This window comes from Cetorhinus maximus, chromosome 10 (genome assembly GCF_964194155.1).
Source record: "Cetorhinus maximus chromosome 10, sCetMax3.hap1.1, whole genome shotgun sequence".
NCBI classification, from domain to species: domain Eukaryota; kingdom Metazoa; phylum Chordata; class Chondrichthyes; order Lamniformes; family Cetorhinidae; genus Cetorhinus; species Cetorhinus maximus.
This window is the reverse complement of record NC_135888.1, coordinates 54,453,611-54,476,603: the sequence shown is the minus strand read 5'-3', so window position 1 is coordinate 54,476,603 and position 22,993 is coordinate 54,453,611. Positions and strand designations below refer to the sequence as shown.

At 41.0% G+C, this 22,993-nt stretch overlaps 1 protein-coding gene across 1 annotated transcript in view; it reads right to left on the bottom strand.

The window, feature by feature from the left end:
- The window catches only part of LOC144685323 (ran-binding protein 17-like), a 947,082-nt gene that overhangs the window by 318,958 nt on the left and 605,131 nt on the right, over nucleotides 1-22,993 (bottom strand). The gene's annotated exons all lie outside the window — the stretch shown is intronic.

The window sequence follows — 22,993 nt, the reverse complement described above, 5'->3', positions numbered from 1 at the left end:
AATAAAGTAGGCAGCTTAAGTTAAAGGGCTCGAACCAACACAGGCTGAATGGTTTCCTTCTGAGCTGTAATTTCCACTCTCCAAGGAGTTCCAGGTCTTGCTTGTTTCAGGGTCCCCCACTGGAAAGTATGTGTGTGTCAAACTCACAATAAATTCCATTCACCCATCACCCCTGTCCTCACTGATATACATTGGCTCCCGCCCTGGCAACACCTCAACTTTAACATTCTCAATCTTGTCCTAAATTCTACCATGACCTTACTCCACCCTTTTTCTGCAACATTCTCCAGCCCTACAACTCACCGAGACCTCTGCGTTTCTCCAACTCTGGTCTCTAGCATATTCCTGATTTTCATCACTCCACTATTGGTGAATGAGCCTTCAGAGGCTTGGGTTTCAAGCTTGAATTTCCTCTTTAACCTTCTCCCCTCCGATTAAGTCACTCTTTAAAACCTACCTCTCTGACCAGATTTTTGGTCACTTATCCTAATTTTTGTGAGGCTCAATGTCAAATTTTGTTTGATAATGCTTATGTGAATCACCTTGGGGCATTTGTACCATATTAAAGGTTCTAAATAAATGCAGCTTGTTGTTGTTAAATGAAGACACTGGATATGGACTGGTGCGGGTTCTGTAATGACACCCTTCCAGCTAAAATAACTGTGAACTACAATTGCTTAGGTTCACTGGTGAAAAATGATGACTGCATGAGGTATTGGAGAATAGCCTGTGGAATGCAGAACCCAGCAAGATTCAGCACCTTTTGGGCAGAAGGAAAGATAAAAGGCGATAAACTCAGCAAAAAAAAATCAATAGAAAGGCACCTTGACTACACTGCTTAAATAGTTTAGACACATATTTTTTTCTAACCAGAGATGTGAAGACACAGCAGTGTTCGAGTTTATGATGTCTACATATAAACCAGTGAAGATGCAGTAGGGGTTAAGGGTCATTATGTTTTGTCTTTAGAATTAAGATGGCTGTCTTCAGCTTTACAGTGTGCTCTTAATTCTGAAGACACATCTTAATAACCTCTAAATAATTCCAACAAAAGACCCATGTCAAAGGAGTCAGCAGGCCCTTAGGTGTTTCAACTGTAGTGTTTTCATCTGCCTTTATTGCTCAATTCCTCTCCTGAATTAAGGCAATAACCTGTGATAAATTATTCAGCAACTGCTACAGGGATCAAAGCAAAATTATTCCATTAAAGTGCTGTTCGTAACATTTGGTGCTTAGTGCAAAGAAAAAACTTCAAATGAATAAATGTTGAAAATCAAGGATTTAAATAATTAAATATGACTGGGTTTTATAGATTAAGTGGGGAGAACATGATGCTCTTTGTGAGTACAGATGATTTCTGGTAAGAGCTAACTTTGCTATCCCCTAAAAAGTTTTTAGTTTTAAACACAATGTGCTCGACAGTGCATTATTCATTTGTTTATATAGTTTATAATTCAAATCACTACAATATACACAAACTAAAATTCTAAACAGCCCATTTACAGAATGTTTACCTTTAAAATTATTTTAATATGAAAGGCATTTTACGAAAGCCTTAAGCATTCATATAGGTTTTAAACAATGAGCCTATTTTAATGTTTGTGACCTAAAAAACATCTACTATTCATCACAATTGCAATACAAGATACTGGCTATCTCATATTAGACTATATGAACTATTTTAGCGATAACATAACTAATGTTTACTGACTGTATGGGGATATGGTATAACTAGCACTAAGACAGAGACCTGGCTAATCTATAGGCAAACTATACACACTGCTGGCGATTCTATATCTAAATAATACACACAGTGCTGGTTATACTATATTCAAACTACACACACAGTGCTGGTTATTCCATAACCAAACGATACACAATGCTGGTTATTCTATATCCAAACTATACACACCGTGGTTGTTATTCTACAACCAAACTAGCACGCAGTGCTGGTTATTCTGTATCCAAAATATACACTCAGAGCTGGTTATTCTATACCCAAACTATACACATAGTGCTGGCTATTTTATATCGAAACTATACATATTGTGCTGGCTATTCTGCAACCAAACAATACACAAAGCGCTGGTTATGCTATATCCAAACTAAACACAGTGCTATTTATACTAAAACCAAACTACACACACAGTGCTAGCTAATGTATATCCAAACTATACACACAGAGCTGGTTATTCTATACCCAAACTATACACACGGTGCTGGATATTTTATATCGAAACTATACATACTGCGCTGGCTATTCTGCAACCAAGCAATACACAAAGTGCTGGTTATGCTATATCCAAACTACACACACAGTGCTGGTTATTCTATAACCAAAATATACAGAGAGTGCTGGTTATTCGATGTCCAAACTGTACACACAGTGCTGGTTACTCTATAACCGAACTATACACACAATGCTGGTGATTCTATATCCAAACTATACACACCGTGGTGGTTATTCTAGAAGCAAACTATGTGCACAGTGCTGATTATTCGGTATCCAAAATATACATGCAGTGCTGGCTATTGTATATCCAAACTACATACAGAGTGTTGGCTATTCCATAAACAAACAGGACACACAGTGCTGGGTAATCTATTTCCAAACTATACACACACTGCTGGTTATTCTATAACCAAAACATATAAGTAGTGCTGGTTATTCTATATCCAAAATATACACAGTGCTGGTTAATCAAAAACCAAACTACAGCCACAGTGATGGGCATTCAATGTCCAAACTCTGCAGATAATGCTGGTTATAACATATCCAAACTATACACACAGTGCCAGCTATTCGATATCCAGGCTATGCACACAGTGCTGGTTACTCTGTAACCAAACTATACACACAGGGCTGGTTATACTGTATCCAAACTATACACACAGTGCTGGTTATTCCATTATCAAACGAGACACACAGTGCTGGCTAATCTATATCCAAACTATACAGATTGTATGTCCAATCTATAGACACAGTGCTCGTTAGTCTATATCCAAACTATACACACAGTGCTAGTTATTTGAAATCCAAACTAAACACATACTGCTAGTTATTCCATAACCAAACTGTACACAGAGTGCTGGCTATTCGATATCCAACTATACACACAGTGCTGGTTATTGTAGAACCAAACTATGCACAACTCTGTTGAGTTAATCGATATCCAAACTATGCACAACTCTGCTTATTCTATACCCAAACCATACACATGGTTCTGGGTATTTTAGATCCAAACTATACACATAGTGCTGGTTCTTCGATAATCAAACTATACACACAGTGCTGGTTATTCTATAAACAAACTATGCACACAGTGCTCGTTAGTCTATATCCAAACAATACACGCAGTGCTGGCTATTCTATATCCAAATTATACACACTGTGAGTTAAGCAATATCCAAACTATGCACAGTTCTGATTATTCTATACCCAAACCATACTCAGAGTTCTGGGTATTCTAGATCAAAACTATACACACAGCGCTGGTTATACTATATCCACACTATACACACAGTGCTAGTTATTCCATAACCAAACGAGACACACAGTGCTGGCTAATCTATATCCAAACTATATACACAGTGCTGGTTATTCTATATCCAAACTATACACACAGTGCTGGCTATTCTATATCCAAATTTTACACACAGTGCTGGCTACTCTATAACCAAACTATACACACAGTGCTGGCTATTCTATAAACAAACTATACACAGTGATGGTTTTTCTATATCCAAACCCAACACAAAGTGGTTACGCTATATCCAAACTAAATACAGTGCTGGTTACTCTATATCCAAACTATACATACAGTGCTGGCTCTTCCATATCCAAACTACACAGACAGTACTGGCTATTCTATCTCCAAACTATATACAGAGTGCGAGCTATTCTATATGCAAACTATGAATAGAGTGCTGGTTATTCTATAGCCAAACTATACACACGGTGCTGGCTATTCCATAATCAAACAAGATACACAGTGCTGGGTAATCTATATCCAAACTATACACATACTGCTGGTTATTTTATATGCAAACTATACACAGTGATGGTTATTTGATATCCAAAATATACACACGGTGCTGCTTATTCAACATTCAAGCTATACGCACAGTGCTGGTTATTCTATATTCAAACTATAGACACAGTGCTGGTTTTCTGTATACAAACTAAACAGACAGTTCTGGCCATTCTATATCCAAACTAGTCATACAGAACTGGCTATTCTATATCCAAACTATACACACAGTGCTAGCTATTCTACATTCAAACTATACACACTATGCGGGTTATTTGATATCCAACCTATACACACAGTGCCGGTTATTCTATAACCAAACTATACACACAGTTCTGGTTATTCCCTATCCAAAGTGTACACACAGTGCTGGTAATTCTATATCCAAACAATACATACATTTCTGGCTATTTTGTATCCAAACTATACACATGGTGCAGGTTATTCTATATCCAAACTATATACTTGGTGCTGCTTATTCTATATCCAAACTATACACTTGGTGCTGCTTATTCTATATCCAAACTCTACCCACTATGCTGGCTATTCTATAACAAAACTATGCATACAGTGCTGGCTATTCCATATCTAAACTCTACACACAGTGCGGGATATTCTATATTCAAACTATAAACACAGTGCTGGTTATTACACAACCAAACTATACACACAGTGCTGACTATTCTATTACCAAGCTATACACGCAGTGCTGGTTATTCCACATCCAAACTGTACACACAATGCTGGCGCCTCCATATCCAAACTACACAGACAATGCTGATTATTCTATATCCAATCGACACACATAATGCCGGCCATCCTATATCCAAACTATACACACAGTACTGGCTATTCTATAACCAAACTATACAGGTGCTGGTAATTCTGCATCTAAACTATATACACAATGCTGGTTATTCCACAATAAAACAATACATACAGTGCTAGTTATTCAATATCCAAACTATACACACAGTACTGGTTAAACTATATCCAAGCTGTTCATACGGTGCTGGATATTCCAGAACCAACCTATACACGCTTTGCTGGCTTTTCTGTATCCAAAGTATACACACAGTTCTGGTGATTCTATATCCAAACAATGTACACGGTGCTGGTTATCCTATAACCAAACGACACACACAGTACTGGCTATTCTATAACCAAACTATACAGGTGCTGGTAATTCTGCATCTCAACTATATACACAATGCTGGTTATTCCACAATAAAACAATACATACAGTGCTGGTTATTCAATATCCAAACTATACACACAGTACTGGTTAAACTATATCCAAGCTGTTCATACGGTGCTGGATATTCCAGAACCAACCTATACACGCTTTGCTGGCTTTTCTGTATCCAAAGTATATACACAGTTCTGGTGATTCTATATCCAAACTATGTACATGGTGCTGGTTATCCTATAACCAAACGACACACACAGTACTGGTTATTGTATATCCAAAGAATACACACAGTGCTGGCTATTCTATATCCAAACTATACACAGTGCTGGTTATTCTATATCCAAACTATACACACAGTGCTGGCTATTCCATAAACAAACTATACACACAGTGCTGGTTATTCTATATCCAAGCTATACACAGTGCTGGTTATTCTATATTGGAACTATACACACAGTGCTGGCTATTCCATAACCAACCTATACACACAGTGCTGGCTATTCCATAACTAAACCGTACACACAGTGCTGGTTATTCTGTACCGAAACTATACAGACAGTGCTGGTTATTCTATATCCAAACTATAGACAATGCTGGATATTCTATATTGGAAGAATACAGACAGTGCTGGTTATTCTATATCCAAACTATAGAAGGTGCTGGTTATTCTATATTGGAACCATACATACAGCGCTGGTTATTCTATATTCAAGCTATACACACAGTGCCGGTTATTCTATATTGGAACCATACAGACAGCGCTGGTTATTCTATATTCAAGCTATACACACAGTGCTGGCTATTCTATATTCAAGCTATACACACAGTGCTGGTTATTTCATATTCAAGCTAGACACACAGTGCTGGTTATTCTATATTCAAGCTATACACACAGTGCTGGCTACTCTATATCCAAACTATATACACAGTGCTGGCTATTCCCTAATGAAACGATACACACAGAGCTAGTTATTCTATATCCAAACTAGACATACACTGCTAGCTATTCTATATCTAAACTATACAGACAGTACTGGTTATTCTATTGCCAAACTATACACACAGTGCTGGTTACAGTATATAAAATCTAGACACACAGTGCTGGCTATTCTATATCGAAAACAAGAACACAGTGCTGGTTGTTTTGTATCCAAGCTATACACACAGTGCTGGTTATTCTATATCCAAACTATACACACACTACTGGACATGGTATATACAATCTCGACACACAGTGCTGGTTATTCTGTATCCAATCTATACCCACTGTGCTGGTTATTCTATAACCAAACCATGCACAGAGTGTTGGCTATTCCATATCCAAACTTTAGACACAGTGCTGGTTTTCTGTATACAAACTAAACAGACAGTTCTGGCCATTCCAAATCCAAACTAGTCACACAGTACTGGCTATTCTATATCCAAACTACACACATAGTGCTAGCTATTCTACATCCAAACTATCCACACAGTGCTAGCTATTCTACATCCAAACTATACACACTATGCGGATTATTTGATATCCAACCTATACACACGGTGCTGGTTATTCTATAACCAAACTATACACACAGTTCTAGTTATTCTACATCCAAACAATACACACATTGCTGGCAATCTGTATTCGAACTCTACCCACAATGCTGGTCATTCTATATCTAAACTATATACACAGTGCTGGTTATTCTATATCCAAACTATACACACACTAATGGATATGGTATATACAATCTAGACACACAGTGCTGGTTATTCTGTATCCAATCTATACCCACTGTGCTGGTTATTCTATAACTAAACCATACACAGAGTGTTGGCTATTCCATATCCAAACTATAGACACGGTGCCGGTTTTCTGTATACAAACCATACAGGCAGTTCTGGCCATTCTATATCCAAACTAGTCACACAGTACTGGCTATTCTATATCTAAACTATACACAGACTGCAAACTATTCTATATGCAAACTATGCATAGACTGCTGGCTATTCTATATCCAAACTATACCCACTATGTGGAATATTTGATATCCAATCTATACACACGGCACTGGTTATTCTATAACCAAACTATACACACAATGCTGGTTATTCTATATCCTAACAATACATACATTGCTGGCTATTCTGTATCCAAACTCTACCCACGGTGCTGGCTATTCTATGTCCAAATTATACACACAGTGCTGGTTACCCTTTCACCCAACTATACACACAGTGCTGGCTATTGTATATCCAAAGAATACACAGTGTTGGTTATTCTATATCCAAACTATACACACAGTGCGGGTTATTCTATATCCAAAGTATATTCATAGTGCTGGATATTCTATATCCATATTATACACACAGTGCTAGCTGTTCCATGTTGAAACTATGAACACAGTGTTGGTAATTCTATATCCCAGCTATATACACGGTGCTGGATATTCCAGAACCAAACTATATACACAGTGCTGGTGGTTCTATACCCAAGCTATGTACACAATGCTCGTTATCCCATAACCAAACTACATGCACAGTGCTGGTTATTGTATATCTAAAGTATACACACAGTGTTGGTTATTCTATATCCAAACTAAACACACAGTGCTGGCTATCCTATATCCAAACTGTGCACACGGTGCTAGTTATTCAATATCAAAGCTATACACAAAGTGCTGGTTATTCTATATTCAAACTATGCACAGAGTGCTGGTTATTCTCTTTCCAAACTATACACAGGCTGCTGGCTATTCTATATCCAAACTAGACACACACTGCTGGCTATTTTATATCCAAACTATACACACAGTGCTGGCTATTCTATATCCAAACTATGCACATAGTGCTGGTTATTCTATATCCAAACTATACACACAGTGCTGACTAATCTATTACCAAACTATACACAGTGCTGGCTATACCCTAGCCAAACTATACACAGGGTGCTGGTTATTCTACATCCAATCTATACACACAGTGCTAGCTATTCCATAACCAAACTAGACACACAGTCCTGGTTATTCTATATCGAAACTATACACACAATGCTGGCTACTCTATAAGCAAACCATACAATCTACTGGCTGATCTATATCTAAACTATAAACAGTGTTGGTTTTCTATATCCAATGTATACACACAGTACTGCTTATTCTATATCCAAACTACACACACAGTGCTGGCTATTCTATAAGCAAACTATACACAAAGTGATGGCTATTCTATATCCAAACTATACACACATTGTTGGCTGTTCTATCTTAAAAGTAAACACACAGTGCTGGTTATTCTATATTAAAACTATACACAAGAGTGCTGTCTACTCTATAAGCAAACTATACACTGTGTTGGGTAATCTATATCCAAGCTATGCACAGTGTTGGCTATTCCATATCCAAACTATACACATATGCACATTGCTGGCTATTCAATATCCCAACTACAAACACAGTGCTGGTTAATCTATATCCAACGTGTACACACAGTGCTCTGGTTATTCATTATTCAAACTGTACACACAGTACTGGCGATTCTCTCTCAAACCAGTACAGACAGTGCTGGCTATTCTATACGCAAACTGTACACAGTGCTGACTAACCAAAATCCAAACTATGCACAGTGCTGGTTATTCTATATACAAACTAGACACACACTGCTGGTTATTCTAGATCCAAACAATACACACAGTGCTGGTTATTCTACATCCAAACTAGACACACACTGCTGGTTATTCTAGATCCAAACAATACACACAGTGCTGGTTATTCTATATCCAAACTAGACACACACTGCTGGTTATTCTAGATCCAAACAATACACACATGCTGGTTATTCCATAACCAAATTATACACACAGTGCTGGATATTCTATATCCAAACTATACACACACTGCTGGTTATTCTAGATCCAAACAATACACACAGTGCTGGTTATTCTATATCCAAACTAGACACACACTGCTGGTTATTCTAGATCCAAACAATACACACAGTGCTGGTTATTCCATAACCAAATTATACACACAGTGCTGGATATTCTATATCCAAACTATACACATAGTGCTGGCTGTTCTATATCCAAACTATATTGAACAGCCCGTTTCTTTTTACTGTCAGTTTTGATGGGGATTTGCACTCTTAACATTTCCATGGAATGTAAAAACTCGGTGCCACTACTGCCAAGAACACAAGCAGCTTGTAGATTATTCCTAATGTTCTTTTTGGCTATACACCCTCCCCAGAGATGCTTGATAAAAGACACGGCAAGACTCCTCTTATGCTTCTCCTTCCTTGCATGGAGGCCTCCCCCACATCACTGCTGTGCGGTGCAGATTTGGAACTGAGTGCTGATTGTACTGAGGCTGCATTCCCCAACTCTGATCCTTACCAGTGAGTGTTTGTTGCCCAGTACTCACATCATAGAAGCCCCATGATTGCACTTCATTTGACCAGGATTATCCATTATTGGCAACACAATCGATTGTGGTGGTTTAATTGCCCACCTTAAAAGCAAGTAAAACACAGCATACTCGTCACAGCTACATAGAGGCCCCCAGAGGAGTGAGGTTCAAAGCTCTTTTCTCTAGTAAGCAATGTGCTTTTCCTGAATAATGTGCAGTCTTTTGCGCGGGAATAGTGAAACTGAAGTTCACAGAGTTTCAACTGTTGGTGTCAGCAAGACTATGGTCTGTCTTGGAGTCACCATTGACCAATACGAATCAACAAGAAACAATTACATTACTTTAACAGCAAATTTGTCTGAGTTCCAGGCCTGTTAAAAGTATGAATAAGTTGAACCATTTTTTCACTTTGTTTGGCCAACAGCCAAATTTATGATTTAAGATGGTGATGAGGAGAAATTTCTTCTCTCAGAGGTCATTCATCTTTGGAATTCCCTTCCAGAGTGAGCAGGGTGGGGGCTGGGTCGTTTGAAATATTCAGGGGTGAATTATGACAGATTTTTAATCTGCAAGGGAGTCAAGGGTTATCGGGGGCAGGCAGGAAAGTGGAGATAATGTCACAATCAGATCTTATTGAATGGTGGAGCAAGCTTGAGGAGCTGAATAGCCTACTCCTGTTCCTAATTTTTAAAATCCTGCATTATTTAGAAACAATTCCTTATTATATTTGTATTTATATGGGGGTTAAATGATCTAGAATTGAGAAATTTAATCTAATAAACACAGTAGATTGAAAATATTTACCATATGAAGGCAGGTAAGTGAATCTTGTGACAGAGAGCTATATTGTTTGCTAGTGGGGTAATTATTGAATATGCGTTACCATCTCTTAGCCGAGTCACTAGATGGAGTACTAAGCATTCCATCTCACTGAGGGTATGGGAGTGAGGGAAACTGGTAGGATTAGTCATTCACAGCTGAAGCAGTAGGGCCAGTTATTCCCAGCAGAAACTGTCGGACCAGTAATTTCCAGCAGAAGCAATTACGACGAGTCATTGCCAGCAGAAACAGTAGGAACAAACTCCCAGGGGAAGTTGCAGGACCAGTCATTTCCAGAAGAAATGGCAGGGGCAGAGCCAGTGAATTCCCAGCAGTGGAGACATTTCAACAGCTGGCGGAGGAATAGCTGCTTTACACTATTCCTGTTGCAAGTTGGGATTCACAGTGACCGTATGCAGAGTCCAGGAGCTTATACTTCCAAATCTGATGACTTCATTCCAGTGGCAGAACACAAAAAACTGGGTGTATGATTATTGCTGCCAGGCCAATCGAGCAGTGTAAACACTGAAACCCAGCACAAGGATTCCAGATCTGTTCTCAACTCAGAACTATATAAAGAGGTTAAAGGCATAGGCAAGAGGTTCATGGACTGAACTGGGCTGAACCAGACCAGACTGCCACCCCTCCCCACATTGCACCCTGCCTCTCAGGCAAAGCATGGTTACTCGGTGAAGGGAGATAAAGGGAGAAGGAAGTCAGTAATACTGATTTATCTTACATTTTAGCCACAGGTTTCTTCTTTTAATTGATGAATGGTGCAGTGTGATATCTAGACATCTTACAACATTTCTTTCACTTGCAAACAAATAATTTGTGCATCGCATGGTAATGTATTGATGGTAATATTGGCAACATGGCTGACAGCTGCCATTTATGGCTTCATCTTTTACATTCTTGCTTTTTCTAAAAAGAATGTGAATTCACCTATAATTCTTTTCATACAAAATTTCCTGAGCAGAGAGCACTTATCAAACAGATGGTGCTTACAGTGGAATAAGCAGAGGTCTGTCACCGTGAATGCAGCCAGTCTGCATATTTAATCACTGCGGAACCTTGTCTACCTGCAGCTGCCAACCGGTAATCCAATTTTACTGATAAATGTGGCAAGAGACATGAACTGCAATAAAGAGCATCTAACTCCATCTTCCTGCAGGGCATCTTTTGATGAACATTTAGGATGGAAGCTGTAGTTAGTAGAGAGAGAGAGAGAGAGAGAGGGGAAGGAGTGAGTTTGCTGTGTGGCCTACATATGTGGCAGCTGCATGCATGCAAAACACACTCTGTTCTCGGGTTACTCACTTAATTCTGCAACTATCATTATGTTGCTATTGATCTCAGAAACTGATCCTACACAGTACTACTTCAGATGGAGCTGAATTAAGATAGTTATCATGTATTAAGGTTGATTCAAAAGCCTCGAGAATTTTCTCTTTTAATCTCTTGTGATTTTATTTAAGAAGCCATTAAATCTGAATAAGACAGTCATCTATAAACAAAAGCAAGTGAGAGTTGCCCACCCTCACCTCAGGCTATCTTCACATTTTGGAACAAAATTTCAGACGCGCACTGCAAAAGGTGTGCACCGTGCTCATCCCCAACTTCACAGTATATGAGACTTCTTTCAAAGACAACCCAAGACAACCCAAATACATAACAAAATCGACCAATGTTGGGGTGCACCAGATAACGTGAAGAAGAGTGGAGAGAGTGTGACTTTAGTGTACATGGAGACTTAACGACATTCAAAATGAGGAGAAAAAGATGAGCTAAGATCTTTCCTCATCCGCTCACTACGGAGAGGCACTTTGTGGAAGATACTAATGTGAAGCTGAATGGAGTATTGTTTTCCATTGTGTTGAACAAGTATATTTCATGGAATTCTTGAATTCTAACCACTTTTGAATGGTGATTATGAGCCAGGAAGGTTAGGGGCAACCCTAGTCTTCCAACAGTCCCCCTTTTTTCACTTACTCGGCTGGAGGCCAAGATCCTTGGGTCCCTGGCAGTGACCTCCTTGTGTTCCCACCTAAAATGGCCCCAAGCCTTGGGTCGGCAAGCCTGGCTCTGTGTCTCTCCCCAGCTATCTGGCTAGACAAGGCCTCGCTCATCTGAAAACAATTGAATGCTGGCAGGTTTGTCAGTACTGTGGCAGCATATCAGTGCAAGGTGTCACATTGGTGCAACAGCTACCAAGGTGGTCACTTGCTGTCCTTTATGCCCTCATCTTTTGAATCTGGTTGTGATATTCAATCTTTTTCCTCCTTTGAAAAAGGAGGGTTTTTTCTGCCCTAAAAGGCAGGGTATCAGTTGCTCTGAATAAGTGTCATGTGGACTCGAAATGTTAACTCTGTTTCTCTCTCCACAGATGCCTTTGAACCGGCTCAGTTTTTCCGGCATTTTCAGTCTTTATTTCAGATTTCCAGCATCCGCAGTATTTTGCTTTTATCAATTGCTAGTGCCTTCTGAAGGCTTCCAGAGCCAATTCTATTCATCAACAAAAATACATTTCTTGACTAAGGAAACCCATAAATGCTTTCCGCCTAAATCAGTAGGGAACCCCAATACTGGTATATAAGCACAGAATGCAACTTGAGCTGTTTGGGATATCAACAGTGAACTGTTGCAAAGGCTTTGCTACTTGAGTAACAGTATTCATAATAATTGGAGAACTGACTAGGAAATTGATTTGTAGCAGTGCTGATCTCAGCAGGACACTGAGTTAAATTCTACCAAATGGGCCTGATGCAATTGCAGTATTATGGCAAGGCTACTTTACATGCAGACATTTGCCCAATTTGGGGTACAATCCCACATCAACCCTAAATATACATCTATACAACCAGGGGGAGGCCACAATAGGTTGCATGAAATGCCAATGCCACTGGAGCACTGAGTTACTGGAAACAATAGAAACTGAATGTTCATAACCATTTGCTCCCATTTTCTTTTGTTTATCTCTTCATGTTTGGTTTGTTTTTGGGCACCAGTTGTTGGTGATAATTCTAATTTAATAACTATTAAATGTCTTAGCACTCCCAGTTCTGATGAAGCATCACTGACCTTAAAAGACACTGTTTCTCTCTCTACAGATGCTGCCAGACTTGCTCAGTATTTCCAATATTTTCTGTTTTTAATTCAGATTTCCAGCATCGCAATATTTCATACTTGTAGAAACAGAATGGTGTTGTGATACTGTATGGTAGAGGCAAGAATCCAGGTGAATCACTGGATTAAGCTTTTGAGAGTTTTCCCAATCTGAAACTAAAGGCCAAAATTATAAGACTTGAATGATGCACAAGGCGTCACAGGAGGTGGATGCTCTTGCAAATCAACTGGTAATGGTAGGAATGGGTTCCTACAGCCTACTTCTGTTCCTATGCTACTATGTGACCTATGCACCTCGGCATGCTATATCTTTTGTTGTAGATCTATATCTACAATTGTAATAATCTAAAAATCTGTTCATTTTTAATTCGTTCATGGGCATCACTGACTAGGCCAGCATTTATTGCCCATCGCTAATTGCTCTGAGAAGGTGGTGGTGAGCTGTCGTCTTGAACTACTGCGGTACATGTGGTGTAGATATACCCACTGTGCTTTTATGGAGGGAATTCCAGCATGTGACCCAGCAGCAGTGAGGAAACAGCGATTATAGTTCCAAGTCAGATGGTGTGTAGCTTGGGGAACCTGCAAGTAGTGGTGTTCTCATGCAGCTGCTGCCCTTGTGTTTCTACGTGGTAGAGGCCGAGGATTTGGAAGATGCTGTCGAAGGAAGCCTGTCGAGCTCTGCAGTGTATCTTGGAGATGGTGCATTCTGCTGCCACTAGTGCGTCAGTGGTGGGAGGGAGTGAATGTTTAAGGTGGTGGATGGGGCTGCCAATCAAGCAGTCTGTTTTCTACTGTATAGTGTTGAGTTTCTTGAGTGTTATTGGAGCTGCACTTGTCAAGGCAAGTGGAGCATATTCCATCACACTCCTGACTTGTGCTTTGTAAATGGTGATGGGGCTTTGGGAAGTCAGATGGTGAGCAATTTGCCACAAAATTCCCAGTCTCTGACTGTTCTTTAGCCACATGGCTGGTCCAGTTAAGTTTCTGGTCAGCTGTAACCCCTAGGATGTTGATGGGGGGTTGGGAGGGGGAGGAGGTCAATGATGTTAATTCCGCTGAATGCTTAGGGGAGTTGGTTAAATTCTGTGACTTGGTTTTCTCTTTAATTCTTGTTCTTCTTTATCTCCAATCTATACAGTGACCTCTCTCAAGCAAAATATGGACCACACATCCTCACGTTGAAACAACTGTGTTGTGACCCATGCTTAAATCCAAGGAATATATAACTATTTTCTCCTGAAACAGATGCAATTTTATTTCTTGCTTTACAAGGTTGTAAGGAATGAGGCCAACATTTACTCATCACAATCCTTTCACCAACCAAACTAACAAATATTGCACACTATAAAGAGAATATCATTTTTCCGATATTACTGTGGGATACTCTGAAGCAGACTTGTGGGAGGTTGTGTGTGTGAGACTAATTTACTTAGACTGGAGGCAGTCAGACTGCAAGGTTTAAATCATCAAAAGATTAGGTGTAAAGCAGGCCTTTTTGAAGTGGGGATGGGTGTGCTAAGATGGGATAATAGTAAATACAATATGAATAGGAATTTATATTAGGTGATAAATGAGGAGCTGAATTTTTAGCTGTTGAATTTCAAAAAGAGAAAAGGAAGTTGTGACAGTTGGCAAAGATCATAAAGGCATAAAGCAAAGTTATTAAGTATACTTTTTCCGAAAGTGGCGGCCATAAAGACAACATGAAAAATTTTAGATTCTGGGAAAGGTAACTTTCAAAAGGCAGTTAAGAACAATTGGTAAACATGAAAGGGGAAGAAATGTATTTTAGGAAAGATGGAAAGGTGTATGAGGTGTGGCCATGTGATCTTGTAGAGAGTGCTGTGCAAGCATTGTCTTGTGAAGGAAGCAACTTCTGGCCATCCCAGAAAATTGTCTCATTGTTCCAGAAAGCAAGGTTTTGTTACAAGCCTTGGATTTCAATTGTCGATCAAGAGCAAGAGACAAGCTTGTGAAATACCTCCCTTACAGCAACAGTAGATGCCTTGCAGTAATATTACTGGATGTTTTATAGATTAAGAATGTTTAGGGACTGTTGCCTGAAAGGGCTGTTTAGCTAAGTAGAAATCTTTTGGAAAATATCACACGACTAAATTTAACTGTAACCGTAATCTTGTGAGTTTAAGTTTTCTTTTGCTAATAAATGTTTTAATTTAATATTTTAAATCTCCAAAAGTGGTAGTGGAACCTTTACTTCTGACGTCAGTACACATGCCTTCTCATAATTAATACAAGTTGCAAAACCGTTGTGATAGCCTGACCAAGTTTGCCTTTGGGATTTGGTCAGCGCAGCAAAAGCCACCTGCCATATCATAGCAATGCAAATTTACCCCACACTGAGATTTGCCTAAATTTATTTAAGGAACAAATAAATTCTCAATCGCACCATATTCAGATTGGATTTTTACTGCAAATTTGCCAATCGCCAGGCCTGAGTGGGACACAATCGCTTTGCAGAAGCAAGTTATCTGTAGTGCAGTATGTGGAAAACCCTTACGTATGTATGCATTGTGCTTGACTAATCTTATGGTAAGAGGACAAAATGTTGAATATTAGATCTACTGAAGTGCATTGCTAAGTTTAACATATTGGTTTACCTTCATCATATCTGTACTTATGAAAGTGCATTGTCAAAAGAAGTATGCTATGTAACAACTTTTCATTGTCATTTGATTTGCGCAAACAAATTCAAGATTAAGAAATAGGAACAGCCATTTGGCCCTTCTGGCCTGCTCTGCCATTCATTAAAATCATGGATGATCTTCTACCTCAATTCCACTTGCCCACCTTATCTCCAATCCTTTGATTCCTTTAATATCCAAAACTCTAGAAAATACTCAATGACCAAGCATCCATAGCTCTTTGGAGTAGAGAATGAGAAAGATTCACAATACTTTGGGTAAAGAAATTTCTAGTCCCATTCTAAATGGCCAACCCCTCATTGTGTGACTTTGACTCTGTGTTCTAGGCTTCTCAGTCAGGGAAACATGCTCCTAGCATCTACCATGTCAATGCCCTTAAGAACTTTATATGTTTCAATGAGGTCACTTCTCATTTTCCTAAACTCTATGAAATGTAGGCCTTTTCTACTCAATCTCTCCTCTTATCCCAGGAATCAACTTAGTGAGCCTTCACTGCACTCCCTCTAAAGCAAATATATTCTTCCTTAGGTAAGGAGACCAAAACTGTGCATAGTACTTTAGCTCTGGTCTCCCGAAAGCCCTATGTAAGTTCAACAGGACTTTCTTACTCTAATACTCCAATCCCTTTGTAATAAAGGCTAACATACTATTTACTTTATTAACTGCTGTCCCTACATGTTAACTTTCTGTGATTTATGTACCAGGACACATAGGTCCCTCTGTTTACTAACATTTCACAGTCTCTCACCGTTCAAAACATATTCTCCTTTTCTATTCTTCCTATCAAAAACCATTTAACCAATCCTCAGTCCATACTGACATGTTACCCTCAATCCCATGAGCCTTAATTTTGTGTAGTAACCTCTTGTGTATCACCTTATGCTTTTTGAAACTCTAAATGTGCTATATCCACTGGTTCTACCTCATCTATCCTGTTAGCTACAACCTGAAAAAAATTCCAGTAGATTTGTTAAACACAATTTTCCTTTCATAAATCGATGTTGATTCTCCCCAATCATATAACTTCCTTGGAGTGGCAACCAGCGTCAGATTGTCACTCCGTGCCCACTTATCTCAAATGTCTTCCGTGCCTGCCTCGCCCGACCCTCCAACTCAGGCCAGGCGATATCCAGGCAGTGCAGCTGTCTCTGAAATCCAGTACCGTCGAATTGAAGGAGGGCATGTCCCCTTTTTTACAGCACTAGCTGCCATAAAGCAGGTAAGTTTAAAGGTCCCATTGAAATTGACAGGCCAGGGAGAAGGTGAGTGCCTAAGTTAAGTGAAAAGGATTTGGGGGGCAGAGGGTGTTCAGAGGTCAGGTGGGGATAGGGAGAGAGGGTTTGGGGGGGGTCGGACATCGGGAGGGGATGGGGGGCTGAACATTTGTGGGGTGGGGGGGTGGGACATCAGGTGGGGGGTCGGACATCAGGTAACAGAGTGGGGGGACGGTTGGACATCGTGGGGGTGTGCTGGGGGTTCGGACGTTGGAAATCAGGAGGGGTGGAGCGGGCTGGACATTTGGGGGTTGGGGGATTGGAATTTCGGGGGGTCTGGGTCGAACATGGGGGTGGGGGAAGGGAGAGAGGGTCGGTATGGGCCTGCGGGGTAAGAGTCGGGCCCGCGGGGTGGGGGAGGGCAGTGTCGGACGAGGAGTCCCATACAGGTGGTGGGAATTGGTGGGTGGAGAATACCATGTTGGGGGTGGTTAGTCAAGCATATTACTGCACATTTATCCACAATACAGTGCATCTTCCATGTTTGTCCACACACACTTGTCTAAATTGTCCTTAAGCCTCCTTGCAACCTTCCCACAACTCACAACCCCGCCCTAATTCAAAAACCCTCCCAATCATTAGCTTTACTAATCTTATAGCAACAGGATAAGCTTCTTCTTTTAATCCAGTACAATCTTCAATACTCACTGAGCCATGATTAGACCACCATCGGGCTTTTGCTCAGTACGGGAATATACCTGCCACTAGACAATATGGTAGACTCTAAACGTGTAACAAAAACACAAAAAACAAAAGGAGGCATAAAAGGAAATGGCAGGATAGAAAGAAACAGGCTGTTTTTTGTGGCTCAAGGGTCCAGAACAAGGGGTGATAGATATTAGATTCAGTATAAGGGCCTTAGACAGGAAGCAAAAGAACTATTTTACACAGAGTTGTGTTTTACCAGAGATAATGATTGAATAGTGACAATGTCAGCATTGCCAGGAGGTTAGCAGCATTGCCTAGGCCAGCACAGAAATAGGAGAATAGTTCCGATGAATACATGGCTTAAGAGTTAGTGCAGGAGGGAGCGTTTTAGATTCCTGGATCACTGGGACCGTTTCTGGGGAAGGTGGGACCTGTACAAGTGGGACGGTTTACATCTGAACCAGAGCGGGACTAACATCCTTGCGGGTGGGTTTACTAGTGCTGTTGGGAGGAGTTTAAACTAATTCGGCAGGGGGAGGGGACACAGAATGTTAGCAGAATAGGGACACGTCACAACACAGTAAAACAATCAAGTCAGAGGGAGTACAGCTGTATTAAGTTTCAAGGGAGTAAGGCAAGGCTAGATGGCCTCTACTTTAATGCCAGGAGTATTACAGGTAAAACGGATGAGTTAAGGGTGAGGATTGACACGTGGAATTGTGATATAGTAGCCATCACAAAGACGTGGTTGAGGGAGGGGCAGGATTGGCAGCTCAACATTCTGGGATATAGAATCTTCAGGCGAGTCAGGGGAGGGGGTAAAAGAGGAGGAGGCATTGCATTATTAGTTAAGGAGTCAGTTACTGCAGTAAGGATAGATGATATCTTGGAGGGGGCATCGAATGAAGCTTTGTGGGTAGAGCTTAGGAATAAAAAAGGGGCAGCCACATTGTTAGGTGTTCATTATAGACCCCCAGATAATCAGTGGGAAATTGAGGAGCAAATATGTGCACAATTTGCAGAGGTGTGTAAAAACAAGAACAATAGGGTAATTATATTAGGTGATTTCAACTTTCCCAATATTAATTGGGATAGACATAGTGTTAAAGGCTTGGAAGGAGTGGATTTCTTGAAATGTGTACAGGAGAACTTTTTAGGTCAATATGTAGAGGGTCCAACAAGGGATGGCGCAGTGCTGGGCCTAATTCTGGGGAATGAAGCCGGACAGGTGGCTGAGGTGGTGGTGGGGGAGCATTTTAGTGATAGCGACCACAACATGGTTCAATTTAAACTTGTTATGGACAAAGAAATAGGCAAGTTGCAAAAAAATGTTTTGGATTGGGGGAGAGCGGATTTTAGTGAAATAAGGCAGGATCTGGCTAAGGTAGACTGGGAACAGCTAATTGTGGGGAAATCTACAGAAGAGCAGTGGGGGGGCGTTCAAAAAGGAAATGGGGTGGGTACAGGCTCAACATGTTCCCTCTAGGGTGATAGAAAGGAGTAACAAGCCCAGAGAACCATGGATAACCAGAGATATTCAGGATACGATGAGAAGGAAAAGAGAGGTTTTTAGCAGGTACAAGGGAAGCAAATCAGCAGAGGCATTAGTGGAGTACAGACAGTGCAGGGTGGAACGCAATTAGGACAGCAAAGAGGGGATATGAGAAAGCTCTGGATGGTAAAAGTAGGGAAAATCCCAAGATATTCTATCGTATATCAAATGGAAGAGAATAACCAAGGAAAGAGTAGGGCCCATTAGGGACCAAGGGGGCAATCTATGGGTGGAGCCAGAGGACATCACTAGAGTTGTTGAATAAATACTTCACATCCGTCTTCACCCAAGAGAATGAGGATGAAGGTGTGGAACCCGGGGAGAGAGACTGCGAGGTTCTTGAGCAAATTGATATAGGGTGTGACAGGGTGTTGGCAGGCTTAAAAGTGGACAAATCGCCAGGTCCAGATGATTTGTGTCCCAGACTGTTAAGGGAGGCAAGGGAGATCGCAGGGGCTCTGACCCAAATTTTTAATTCCTCTTTGGCCACGGGGGAGTTGCCAGAGGACTGGAGAACAGCTAATATAGTTCCGCTATTTAAGAAGGGTTGTAGAGATAAGCCAGGGAACTACAGACCAGTGAGTCTCACGTCAGTGGTAGGGAAACTATTGGAGAAAATTCTGAAGGAGAGAATCTATCTCCATTCGGAGGGACAAGGTTTGATCAGGGATAGTCAGCATAGCTTTGTCAGAGGGAGGACATGCCTAACAAATTTGATCGAATTTTTTGAGGAGATGACCAGGTGTAGATGAGGGTAGTGCAGTTGATGTAGTTTATATGGATTTCAGCAAAGCCTTTTACAAGGTCCCACACGGGAGATTTATAAAGAAGGCAAATGCACATGGGATACAGGGTAATTTGATAAGGTGGATTCAAAATTGGCTTAGTTGTAGGAGGCAGAGGGTGATGACAGAAGGATGCTTTAGTGACTGGAAGCCAGTGTCCAGTGGCATACCACAGGGATCTGTACTGGGTCCCCTATTATTTGTCATTTACATAAACGACATAGATGACTATGTGGGGGCTAGGATTAGTAAGTTTGCGGATGACACAAAGATTGGCCGGGTGGTTAACAGTGGGGTTAAGTGTCTTGGGCTACAGGAAGAAATAGACGGGATGGTCAAATGGGCAGATAAGTGGCAGATGGAATTTAACCCTGAAAAGTGTGAGGTGATACACTTTGGAAGAAGTAATTTGACAAGGAAGTATTCAATAAATGACATGGCACTCGGAAGTTCTGAGGAACAAAAGGACCTTGGCGTGTGTGTCCATAGATCTCTGAAGGAGGAGGGGCATGTTAGTGGGGTGGTGAAAAAGGCATATGGGACACTGCCTTTATCAATCGAGGCATAGATTACAAAAGTAGGGAGATCATGTTGGAAATGTATAGAACGTCGGTGAGGCCACAGGTGGAGTAATGTGTGCAGTTTTGGTCACCACATTATAGGAAGGATGTGATTGCACTGGAGGGGGTGCAGAGGAGATTCACCAGGATGTTGCCTGGGGTAAAACGTTTAAGTTATGAAGAGAGGTTGGATAGACTTGGGTTGGTTTTGTTGGAGCAGAGAAGACTGAGGGGCGACCTGATCGAGGTGTACAAGATTATGAGGGGCATGGATAGGGTGGATAGGGGGCAGCTGTTCCCCTGAGTTGAAAGGTCAGTCACAAGGGGGCGTAAGTTCAAGGTGAGGGGCAGGAGGTTTAGGGGGGATGTGAGGAAAAACTTTTTTTACCCAAAGGGTGGTGACGGTCTGGAATGCACTGCCTGTGAGGGTGGCGGAGGCGGGTTGCCTCACATCCTTTAAAAAGTACCTGGATGAGCACTTGGCACGTCATAACATTCAAGGCTATGGGCCAAGTGCTGGTAAATGGGATTAGGTAGGTAGGTCAGGTGTTTCTCATGTGTCGGTGCAGACACGATGGGCCAAAGGGCCTCTTCTGCACTGTGATTCTGATTCTGAGAAAGTATATGAGTAACTGGCCTCTGTTTTATCTAGGCCCTCTTCTCAGCCAGCTGAGCTTTTTTTTCTAAGGAGACAGATCACAGTGATGTCACTTACTGAGAGATGAGATGAGTGTGAAGTATCTCAGAGAGTAGCTCCAGCTATGCCTTGGTCTTATTTAACCTTTGTAAATAATTAGTATGTAAATAAATGATTTTTTGAACAAAAGACTATTGCCTCCAGCAAGAACTCTTCTATAGTAGGAAACCAACAAATCCTTAGATAAACATTCAATAACAGACCTCCAAACAGTCAGTCTCCAGAGGACACGGCCATCAGCGACTATCTCCCAGTTGATGTCCGTTATTTTCAAATCTCATTGTAGATGTCCTTGTAGTGGATGTATGGATGCTCACCATGACACCAGTGGCCAGTTCACCATACAGAAGGTCATTAGGTATACGGCCGTCATCCATTCAATGAATGTGGCTGAGCAGCGCAGAGATCATCGGCTCAGCAATGAATGCATGCTGATGGAATTAGTGCAGTCTTGGACCTCTGAGTTGGTACCCTTGTCCTTCCAAGAGATGGCAAGGATACATCTGAGACAACGAAGATGGAAACCATTCAGCCTTTTCTCTTGCCTAGCAAATGTTGTCCAGGTCTCACCACTGTAGAGGAGTGCACTGAGGACACAGGTTTGGTAGACTCACAGTTTGGTACTCAGTCAGGTTGCTGTTGTTTCACACTCTCTTACTCAGCTTTTGTGATGCATGTGTTAATTTCAGCATCAAATGACAGATTGCTAGTGATTGTGGAACCTAGGTATGTGAAGCTATCAAAAAGCATCTGTATCACATTGGTTCAAGAATAAGGACAGCAGTCTTCATCAGTGTCTGTCGCTTTGCGAGGCTTTATTGAACTGCTGCAAGATGTCTGCCTCCAGAGGCAGCCTCATGGCTTAGTCACATGACTACAGAAAGCCTGATGTGACAATCAGACTGCTTACATTTCAAAACCCAAACCTCCCCCTTTTCATAACAAAAGGTACAAACATGTCTCTTTTCCTAGCCAACAAAAGACACCTTTGCATGCACGATCCTGTGTGACTGTGAGCTACCCAAGTTACCCACTATACACCCACTGTTCTCATGCATTAACTACTATTTGTTCTTTTAGTCAGTCACTGCACATGCAATGCACACATAGACATGAATTTTGCACTCGCCGAGTGCGCATGATTGGTGGGCCAGGGAGTGGACGGGAAACCGTACACCGACCGCAATTTGTCACTGGTTGGCCAATTAATGGCCAGCCAGCGTGAAATGCACCCTGAGAAAGGCTCAGCACTGCTGGC